Raw genomic sequence first — 11,346 nt, 5'->3', positions numbered from 1 at the left:
TCCTTGGCTGATGAGGTTTGCTGGGACAATAAGCAGGACCCAGAACTGAGGTGGGTGTCAGGGCTGCCAGTTTCTGGGGACACTGAGAGCCTAGGAAACTCTGTCTCCTTGGATCTTCAGGGGATGGAGACAGTGGGTACCTGAGCCTGGCTTCTGATTGGTGCCCTACTGGCTCTGTTACTTCTTCAAACACATGGGGACCCAGGCATCAGCTTCAGCTGGAACCGGGGCTCTGGACTCTAAAACACAATAGCTCAGCATCTCCTGGCTTTCAAAGCCTACCCTTTAAGATCCTGATCCACATGATTGGTCTCACAATAGCAGGAACACAACCCAGCAACCAAGAAGCCAATTCAAAATTGCTCAAGTTTTTAATTTATATTTAAACTTTTATATAAAAAAAAATATTTCTTGAAAACCATGATGCAGACACAGGGTCTTATCAATTCATATTAACCTACTCTGCCTTCCTGCCCTGTTACTTCCTTTGCATACACTATAGAAACTCTCTACCTAATTTTCAGAAAACTGAAATCCCGCCCACCCTCATCTCTCCTTGCCTCCTCTCTTTTGAGAAAGAGAAAAGCAGCCCCTGACATCTGGAAGTTGGCCTATACTATCAGCTAGACCTTGGTGTTGCTAGGAGCTGACCTGACATCCACAGCAAAGGCCTTGGAGTTCTCCTGTTGCACACAAACAATTCCATGGGACATTACCGTCAGACAAGGGCAGCTGCAAGGATGATCGACCGTGGCTGCAAAAATAAGACCGCTCTGTAATCATATTTTGCTGGGAGCCATGCTACTCAAGCTCTCTGGCGAAGCTCAAGCTGGAAGAAGACCCCCACAAAGCAGGGGCTTTCGCAGCTGGCTCCCCCTATTACCTACCCTGATTTTGCTTTTTCTATTATACTATTGGCTTTGCTTTTACCTGCATTTTTTGCTAAGGGTTAACAAACCTTTGCTGAGCAGTGTGGAAAGGATGAGAACATACGTTTCCCAGGAGCTTTTCAGGACAGTGCTCCTGAAGAATGGAACACGCAGGGGCCAAATGGCGATCTTGGCATAAAGTACCGAAACCTACTGTTAGTCAAACATTGACCACCCCATTTCCACTGAGATTACCCCCCTTTTTTATTATTACAATGCTAGTGAAACTAGTGATGGAAAGTTTTCTAGAAATAGAGTTATGAGAGAATGTTGAATACAGTAACCCTGTCTGACACTTAATCTTCTCATGTGTCATAGTTTTTTTTTCTTCTTTCTTAATTACAGCCATTTACTACACTTTGTGCCTTATATGTGAGATTACCAAATACCATAATTTTCCAGGAAGTAAAGATACCTCAAGACAAGTGCTGGGCATAGAAGCCACGGAGCATAAATCTGCAAAGAATTGAAAAACTAACCTTTTCAAAGAATATTACTTCTCTCTCACCAGCTTTACATCTCCCTGTATGGCCCCGTAAGATGGCTGGTTAGCCAGAGACGGCTAAGATTCCTCAAGGGAGGAACAACTTAAGACAGGCACAGTCGCAGGGGGGCCATCAGGTGAGAAAATGGGGGCCAACAGAGGTGAGGCTTAGAACCTAACCCCCCCAGTTTTGAGAGAAATTGTCTACACCCGTGGATGTTTTGTTGCCCTTGTTCAGCTTGGATTAATACGTGGTCTGTAGGCACAAACCTGATCATCTACACCTGCCTTCTTACAGTTCTAAATCATGCTTTCTATCTATATCTTGCATCTACCTACTACATCAACATTTTATTAGAATCACATATCAAGTGTAAAAATCAAATGAATAATCGTACACTATATTTGACGTGATTGTTTATGGTTTAAGGTTTGTAGTTATAACAGAAACAGTTTCTATGATATGAATGCCCTTGCATTGTTCACCATGTAAGAACTTGTTTAGTCCCTGCAGTAGTGGAGTCATGGAGACCTGTGTAGCATATGTCAGGGAGATTTTGGTATCCACACACAAGAAAGAGAAATGTAGATAAGAAGGGGAAATTTAGTTTGCTGCCTACTGTGCCCTGTAAAGGGGTGTATAATGAAGATAGGAGTTTATGATTTTAGATTGATTATAAATTTATTAAAGCTGCTAAGAATATTTTTGTGGGAAAGAATCCTAGCTAACTGTGGCACTAGGTGACCTGTATTTCACCCTAAGCTGATAGACTCCATAGTCGCTGTTACATACTGCACGCTCCTACGGTCACATGCACTAATTAGAAACTGCATTGCATAGAAACTTAAAACACAATAGAGTCCATGTTGATCGCAAAAGATTCGGTCAAGGAACAGAAAAACAATCACCTGTCTAACACTTGACCAACCATGAATAGATTAGAAAGGTAAAGAAAGGAAAAAGCTTGCCTATACCTATTCAACTGCCTATACCAATTAATCTACAGAACAATAAAAAATAATCATATCCTTGTGAAAAATGGTATAAATAAAGCTGTCATAGGCACTTTGTCGAGAGACCACCTCCATCTGACTCCATGTCCTGTCTCTCCATACGCCGACTCCGTCCTGCGCCTTCGGGCATCCCACCCCTAGGCTGGAGCTGGACTCCCGCAATATTTGAACACAAACCGTGAACATTGTCCAAGTCACAGAAATGACCAAACATCTTGCTGTCCTGGCTAACATGAGAGACTACTGTTTCTGTACCAATTGCAGCATTAACTTTGTCTTTTTAAATAAGATGTATTAATATAACCAATCATAGAATCACACTTGCTTCCCGATGGCATCAAACACCAAGAAAAGTCCTTCTCACTCTCTCCCAAGTCACTAACACAAGCCCAAATCTTCTAAGTCCTTTCTAATGCCCTCTTCCTGAAATGCCCCATGGTTCTCCATGCTGTGTGTTCACGCTGACTGCCGTACACCCGGTTTGTTCAACCATAGGCGTGTGGCTGGGGGTCTTTGACTGGAGGGCATTGGCATTTCCTATCTCTTTATTACAAAAGCCCAGAGACTCTTGGAGGAATGGAAGGGTAAGGAACTCCCGCAAACTTGGAGTCTCCTTTAGTGGTGGTGGTGGTGGGGAACAGGCTGTGGTGAGGGTGGAGACGTGCACATATGTCATGTTCCATGCTACATAAAAAGATGCCCGTGCCCCTCTGTAGTTCAGTACTTTCCCAGGCCTGAGAGACTTGTTTCAAAGCCCACTCCACATGGTTTGGCACTTATAATCTGAACTAATGAAACCGTACCAAAGCAACTGCCCACCTCACTAACCCCTGTGGTTTCCTGCTCTGATTCTCATTCTCTCTGGTGGATTTCAGTGATTTGATGTAACAATGGTTTGAATACTAAAGACTACCTTTGTTTAGAGCACTGGGCTAAGTGCTCTACATATCTTTTTAACCTTGTTATTCCTGAGAAATAGGTATCATTGTAATCCCATTTTACAAGTGAGAAAACTAAGACATGGAGAATTTAAATTTCTTGTCAAGGTCAAACAGCTCATAAGCAGTAGAGGCAAAATTTGACCCCATGGTGGTTGGTTCCAAAGGCTATTTTCATATGACAGGTGAAAATAGCTACAAGTTGTGGACATCCATGCAGGCTTCCTGAGAAAGTAGGATTTGGACTTCAGTTTGAACAGGACTAGAAATTGAGTTGGGAAGATGAGAAATGAGCTGCAGCAAGACCCCAATCAAGACTTCCTTCTGTGTGCCAACAGTCCAACATGTGCCTGAGCTAAATTTCATATATGGTTTCCAGAGCTTTATTGTAGATGGCTTATAAAAACATTTCTTACTATAGGTACCTTTTCAAGGTACACCTTGATTTTTTATTTGATGTTTTACTTTGGAGCTCATTGACTGTCAGTACACAGAGCTGTATCATTCATTCTAACAGGTGCATAGTAATCCATTGCATGGGCATAAATAAATTGGATTATTTAACCTAATCCCCTATTGGACATTTGGGTTAATTCAGTTTTTTGCTATTACTAATTCTATAATAAATGGCCTTGATCATATATCTTTGCTCACATTTGGAAGTCTATATGATAAATTCCTACAAGATGAATTGGAAGTGGGTCCTCCTATGTCAGTCACCCCAGCTGACAGCATATTGATCAGAGAACTGCCCAACCCAGTCCTTCCTCAATTTCTGAACCTCAAAACCATGAGCCAAATAATTGTGAATGTGTAAGCCGCTAAGTTTTGGGGTAGTCTGTTACACAGTAATAGATAACTGTGACAGGGTATGCAAATTTTTAATTTTGGTTGATCTTGTTAAATTTCTTACAAAGAAGTTGTACCAATTTACATTCCCATAAATATATGAGTACCCAGTTTTCTACATCCTCACTAAAACAGTGCACTGTCAAACTTCATGTCTGAAATCTGAAAGGTGAAAATAGTCTCTCATTGTTTTAATTTACATTTTTTAAATAAATGAAATTACACATCATTTTGTGCATTTAAAAGCCATTTGTCTTAATTTCTGTGATCTGTCCATTTCCTTTGCCCATTTATCTATTAGAGCATTCATCATTTTCTTATTGCTTTATAAGATCTCTTTATATATTAAGGGAGGTAATTTTTTTTCTCTTTGTGGGGCAAATATTTTTCCAAGTCTGTGTCTTTTGACTTTGTTTGGGGTAGCAGTTAATCTATAACCCATGGTTGAAGTAAAAGATGTATCTTTCTTTTAGACAGCAGCTACATAGCTGTCTTAATTCAGAGATGGTCATGTATTGGTTAAAATACATTAGAGATGAGAAATCTTTCCACAAAATCATGTTATTTTTGGAATCCAGCAAAGCATAAATCAGTACTTATACAAATGTCTATTTAAATCGCACATGTTCCCTTGGAGCATATTTTGTTTGCTTTTCAGTTATGCAATATACTCCCCACACTTACCCAAAGACAAGGCTTTATAAGAAGGCAGCCACAGGAAGAAAGTACAGGTAGAATGGAGCTCACCCTCTCCTGCGGGGGCTTCTGACAGGCAAGATCTCCGGGCAAGGTTGTGTAGAAATTGGTGGTCCCAGGGATTAACCAAAGTTCCTTTTCAGATCAGCTGTTGCTGGGAAGGAATGCTGGCCTGTCACATTCCTATCAAGTATACTTACCACCACCGTTTCCCTACAGACTGTGGGTGACACCCCAGTCTCCTTTTGCTTTGCCCATAATATCTTAGCTTTTCTCCTATAGCCTGGTCCCAAGTCAGAGGCCTGGGACCATTCCATCCTGCTGGTCTTCCCTCATTCAGTTGTGACCCTCACATCCTTGGACAAGAGGGGTTAAATGAGAGGTGTGGATATATGCCTCTCTCCTCATTTTCCTACTCCTGTGGACGCAGGACAGGTAAGTGGTGGTCAAGTGAACTTTTCCAATTTGCACCTCTGGTTTGCTTCTCCTGGTACCCAGACAGAGTGTCACCTAAACGTCCTTTTGGTTCTCAAGAATAGAAATAAACTCAAACTGTGAACAAGACCTCCAGCAGCATCTCCCAGAGAGGGCAACAGCTGGCTCAAGCCCAGGAATGGGTTAGACTGCCCCTGCTTTAAGGCCCTAACAAAGGGATGAGATGGTCTATCAAAGTCTCTCTCCTTATTCTTCTATTTGGGCTAAATCTCCCAATTCTCTGCTTACTTGCCAAAGAGTCACCTGATCAGTCTTATCAATGAGGGAACAATCCAATTCTAGAGCTCTGGGCCCAGGGCTGCACACAGAAGCCATGTAGTGGACTTGGTGCAGGATTAGGTCATATCATGCCATATGCATGTGGGGTGAATTTTGGTCATTGGCTCTGGAAGCCAATAATGCATGTCCTTAACATTCACCTAGACGATTCTGCTGGTTTTACCTGATATATCTGGTCAGTTTTTCAAATCGAGGAGACTTAGCTCTAAAATCTGCGGGTGAATATGTCTGGCATCCATCATGGTCCCGGCCTTTTTAGGACACTGCTAGGAATGAATGTCACACACACACACAGTCCAGTTGGCAGCTCTTTTGACATCCTAGCAAATCATCTAGCAAGATGAAGGGAGACTACGTCTTTTTATTAGGTGACACTAAAGGAATTCTGGGGCAAATAGCACTAACTGCAATTGCCTAGAAGGGGCACAGATGGATTCATAGACTCCCCATTGTGGAACAGAGAGAAAGAGGTATTCTCCAATTAGGGTACAGGAAGACCATCGCAGTGAGAAAAAAGAGTGTGACTACATAGCCTCTCAGACCTGAGTGTGAATGGCAGTAGCTGTATGACCCTGGAGATATCCCAGCCTTCCTGAAATCCATTTCATCATCTATAAAAAAGGGGAACTACTACATATTTACCAGATAACGATTAAATGAGATTTCATCACATACATTCCGAGGCAGCTCACAGCGGGCCTTCAATAAACAGCATCAGTTTGCATTATTATTCCTCACTTGGGCTTCTCCTGTGTGGACTACCATCTCAACTAACCCCCAGCCCCAGTGTTGTCCCTGAGGATTGGCTTATACACCAGAGGTCTCCCATGGGTGCTGCTCAGGCTCTTGGTAGATCCTCTCCTAAACTTTGCTTGTTACTTCAAGAGGATTGCTGTGGACATCTGAACACCTTCTTCTTTGGGGGATCCCCATAGTAAATAGGACTCGGGGAGACAGAGCCCCTCCTGCCATTTTAAAAGCCAGCCAGACACAGTGCAGACCTGAGACTTGGGTTTGACAATCTGATGCTCCTGCCAAGGACTGGACTCTCGTGTGAGTGACAAAGAGATGCAGGTGAGAAACTATCAGGCGCCTGGGGGGTGTAATGACACTGGGAGTCCTAAGCTGCTCTTGCTACTCAGCCTACCTTGGTTCCTACTTTCATAGCCTAGTCCTCCTGCCTTCTGATCAGTTCCGTCAACTACCAGACCTCCTTCCAATACCTTCCTTTCTGAGTGAGTCAGACAGAGCTGTTACTGTTGCTTGAAACTGCAAAGTTACTGATATAAAACCAAAATACCTTTCCATACTGGGATGCCAGTGTTAGGCAGGAGGAAAATCTAGCCATATTTGGGTGTTCAGAGCTACTCTTTTCCTGGAAGAAGCAACTGTCAGGGAAGAAGGCAAAAGAGATTTCCCACAGCATCTCTGGGGCCAAGAAGATGTAGTTCTGCCCCTTGACCTTGATGTGGCTGGTGATTCTCTATCAGTTCTTACACAGTCTCAAAACTAGCAACTCAGGAAACAGGATAAAGCAGCATAGGAGAAAAAGGCAGGCAAACTCCTGGTTCAAAGGCATAAACATTTATTATAGAAACAAAAACAAGATTTCCCTGACAAACATAAAATCAAAAGGCAGGTCCCTCCTGTTGGGAGTTCTGTGTACTTCAGTGGTCTGAGCGACTATTTCCTCCCCCAGTTTGGGGATGTTTTCAGCAATTATTTCTTCAAATACACTTTCTATCCCTTTTTGTCTCTCTTCTTATTCTGGTACCCCTATAATGCAGATAATGTTACATTTGGATTGGTCACACAGTTCTCTTATTGTTCTTTCATTCCTTGAGATCTTTTTCTCTCTCTGCGTCAGCTTCTCTCTGCTCCTGTTCTCTGATTTCTATTCCATTAATAGCCTGTTGCACTTCATCCATTCTGCTTTTAAGTCCTTCCAGAGATTGTTTTATTTCTGTATTCTCCTTCTCAACTTGATACATTAGCTCTTGCATATTTCTCTGCAGCTCCATCAGCATAGTTATGACCTTTATTTTGAATTATTTTTCAGGAAGATTGGTTAAATCTATCTCCCCAGGTTCCCTCTCAGGGGATGTCTGGGTTATTCTTGTCTGTATCAAATTGTTTTGCCTTTTCATGGCGACAGAGGTAGTCGTAGGCAGTTGGCGCATGTGACAGCTCAGAGAACAAAGTCCCTTTCTGCTTGCCTGTCACTGTCCCTTCCTGTGAGAACAGCGCCCCCTAGCGGCTTGTGCTGTACAGCTGCATGCTGACGGGGCCTCTGAGCCTGGCCCAGGGGGCTGCAGAGGAGGCTTTGCATGGCTGCTGTGGGCGTGGCCAGTCTCAGGCTGCTCCACTGCTATGGCGGGGCTGTGCCGGAGGGGGAATGGGTGAGAGGCTGTTTATCACCGTGACGGGCCTCAGAGCTGCACTGCTGCCCAGGAGGTTAGGGCGCCCGGAGTTCCCTGGGATTCCCAGCTGCGGGGCTGACTGTGCCGGGACACTTCCTTCAAGCTGTAAGGCTCCTGTCCCTTTAAGACTTTCAAAACGCACTCCCTTTTCTTTGGTCCCAGGGGCGCCAGCTGTAGGAACCCACTCGGTTTTACTGTTCCATTTCCCTAGTGTCCAGCACACCATGCACTGTGTTGTCTGCACTCCTGGTGTGGATCACTAGGGCTTGGTATTTAGCAGTCCTGGGCTCCCACACCGTACCCGCTCCGACTCCTCTCCTCTTGCTGGGGAGCTGGGATGGGGGGCACGCAAGGGTCCCACCAGACCGTGGCTTGTATCTTACCCCCTCCGTGAGGCGCTGGGTTCTCGCAGGTGTAGATGTAGCCTGGCTGTTGTACTGTGTCTTCTGGTCTCTCTTTTAGGAATAGTTGTATTTGATGTATTTTCAAAAATATATATGGTTTGGGGAGGAGTTTTCTGCTGCCCTACTCACGCCGCCATCTTGGCTCCTCCCTAACAAAGACGACTTTGAGAAAGGATTACATGGTTTGTTTCTATCAAGTGGTTGCAACTGCTAAGCAGTCTCCTCTCAGGTATTGGAATCACATAATGGAGTTTGAGATCCCACTCACACCCAGGAAAAGGGTACAACCAACCCCTCACGGACAGAAGGCCCAGCTCTGCCGCATCCTGAGCCTTCTGACTCCCCTGGCCTTTGATACTGAATCCCAAGTATCCTTGAGATGTGCTCTTACTCCTGGGGCCCTCACCTCTTCTGCAGCTGGCCCCTTTTAATAGTTTATACTTCCAGCCAGTTTCCTGTTCTCAGCCGTACTGGTAGAGATGCTAGACTGGTGTTCCTTGTTCTTTGGTTTGCATGAGGACGCCTTGGTCTTCTGCATGGTGTGATCTGCCTTTTGTCCCTCGTCTTCAGGAGAGCAGTGGAAACTATTAAAAGGGCCGCCCTGCTCCTGTTCCTGCGTGGTGGTAGGGAAGGTGGTGGATACATTTAAACAAAGTGGGTATCATGGCTGCCAAGAGATGAAGGCCCTCAGTAGAGTCTGGACTACTTCACTTCCACTTTCCTAGGGCCTGAAAAAATCTACATACTCGCAGGAGGATATCTTCCTGCCAAAGTGTTCTTTGGTGTATAAATGGTCTTGCGTTGGTCCTCCTCCTCCTCCTCCTTCTCCTCCTCCTTGTCCTCTTCTTTCTTATTCTTATTCAGCCAAGCCAAGGCATGCTGGAAAACATGGCAGCTGAAGCCCTCACGGACCGCATTGTCCACGTGGTCCTGCAGGACCTCCAAGCTGGGGAAAACCCGGCAGCAGCCCAGGCACCTGAAGCCGCTGTCCAGGGCCACCAGCCACTCAGGCGTCTCGGCCCTGGGACTCTCCTCCTGGGCTGGAGGCTCCACCGCACTGCCAGCCTGCTCCGTCTCTTCCTGTGCTGGAGGCTGCACCGCACTGCTGGCCTGCTCCGTCTCCTCCTGGGCTGGAGGCTGCACCGCACTGCCAGCCTGCTCCGTCTCCTCCTGGGCTGGAGGCTCCACTGCACTGCCAGCCTGCTCCGTCTCCTCTTGGGCTGGAGGCTCCACTGCACTGCCAGCCTGCTCCGTCTCCTCCTGGGCTGGAGGCTGCACCGCATTGCCAGCCTGCTCCCTCTCCTGTGGGTCTTCACTGTCATCGCTGACAGTCAGGAGTTCCTGTGTAGACAAGCCGCTCCATATGTCTGAGGCCTCTTCACCCTTTCTTTCAGCATCTTCAAAAACAGCAAATTGTCTTCTGGTCTTCTTTGAGGCGGGCTCATAGACTTCCACATCATCCCATAACACAGCCACACCTCTTTTCATCTGGACACGCCTGTAGTATATCTTCTTGACGCGTGCCCTTCCCAGGTATGGTGGAAAGGAGTCTTCGGTAGACAGGGAGGGAGCTTCCTGTTCCTCCAAGACCTGGGGTTGAGTCACCTCATGAGGCTCAGTATGACGAATATCCTGATGCCACTGAGGGATTCCTCCTCCTCCTCCTCCTCCTCCTGGGAAAGGAAATTTCAGACATGAGAAAACGAGAATAAGTGTGTGAAGTCTGTAGGAGTTAAGATGGTCATGAGAATATTCCTATGTGGGCACATGGCCTGGAAGTACACACGTATATGAAATCACAGAATGCCGTGTGACATACATTTTATCTGAGGTATGTGTGTGGTGTGATTACGTGGGATTGAGGGTGTGGAGGTCTGTGTGTGTTCTGGGACACACCTGGTGAGTGCTTCTGACATTGGTAAGGGGGTGGTAAATGATGGTGTACATGTGTGTGGTGCGACAATACATGTGAACAGGGGTGGTACGTGTTCTTACTGTGAAACGGTTAAAGACAGAGCGTGTTGGAGGAAGTGTGCTTGAGTCTCCCAGAAGCGCAGCTCTCTGAGGGGCTGAAGGCTTTGGGCTGAAGGTTTTGTGGGTGAAGTGGTATGCGGAATAGAAAGCCTGTATATGACACTGCATTCATTTCAGGGCCTGTGAGTGTTTGAGTGCTTAGGCTGGCTCTAATGGGGGAGCTAGAACAAGTTACCTGTGTGAAAGGGTGTACATTATTTACAGGATAGTGTATAGACAGCAGAGTCTGAGAATGATTGTGTGAGGAGGGAAGGTGGAAGTGTGTATCTGTGTAACGCTCGTAGAGAATGGGAAGGACGCATCTGGAATGAAGGGATGTGTGTATGAGAGAAAAAGTGAAAGGAAGGAATAGTGGGGCTCTATCTGGTATGAAGGAATGTAGTATGTGTGTGTGTGAGTGAGTTTGTGCTGATCTGAGGGAAGAGGTAATTGAATTCCCACCCTGTTACCAGCAGAGCCCACCATCTCACAGCTGTCCCAGTGTTCACATGGGGTACCGCCCTATCATTGAAAGCACACCCCCAATTTGTCCCTCTGCAGAGGCTTCAGTCTTAGTTCCTCTGCCCTGAAGCCCTTTCCTGTTTTTGAAGGGAAAGTGAAGTAAGTAGGGATTGGGCCGAGCCACGCCAGCTATTCATCCCGTCCAGCCTTTGTGTCTCCCTTACCGTCCTCAGCAGCAGCAGGAAGCTTTCCTGGACTCGACACGCAGGAGAAATACTCCGAGACAGAGGGCTCTTCTCCCGGAGTCTGACTGCGGTCTGGGACCACCACATGTGCCTCCGGCTGAGGAGAATTCTCTTGAGA

This window comes from Manis pentadactyla, chromosome 13, assembly GCF_030020395.1.
Source record: "Manis pentadactyla isolate mManPen7 chromosome 13, mManPen7.hap1, whole genome shotgun sequence".
In the NCBI taxonomy this organism is placed as follows: Eukaryota; Metazoa; Chordata; class Mammalia; order Pholidota; family Manidae; genus Manis; species Manis pentadactyla.
Note: the sequence above shows the minus strand (reverse complement) of the source record.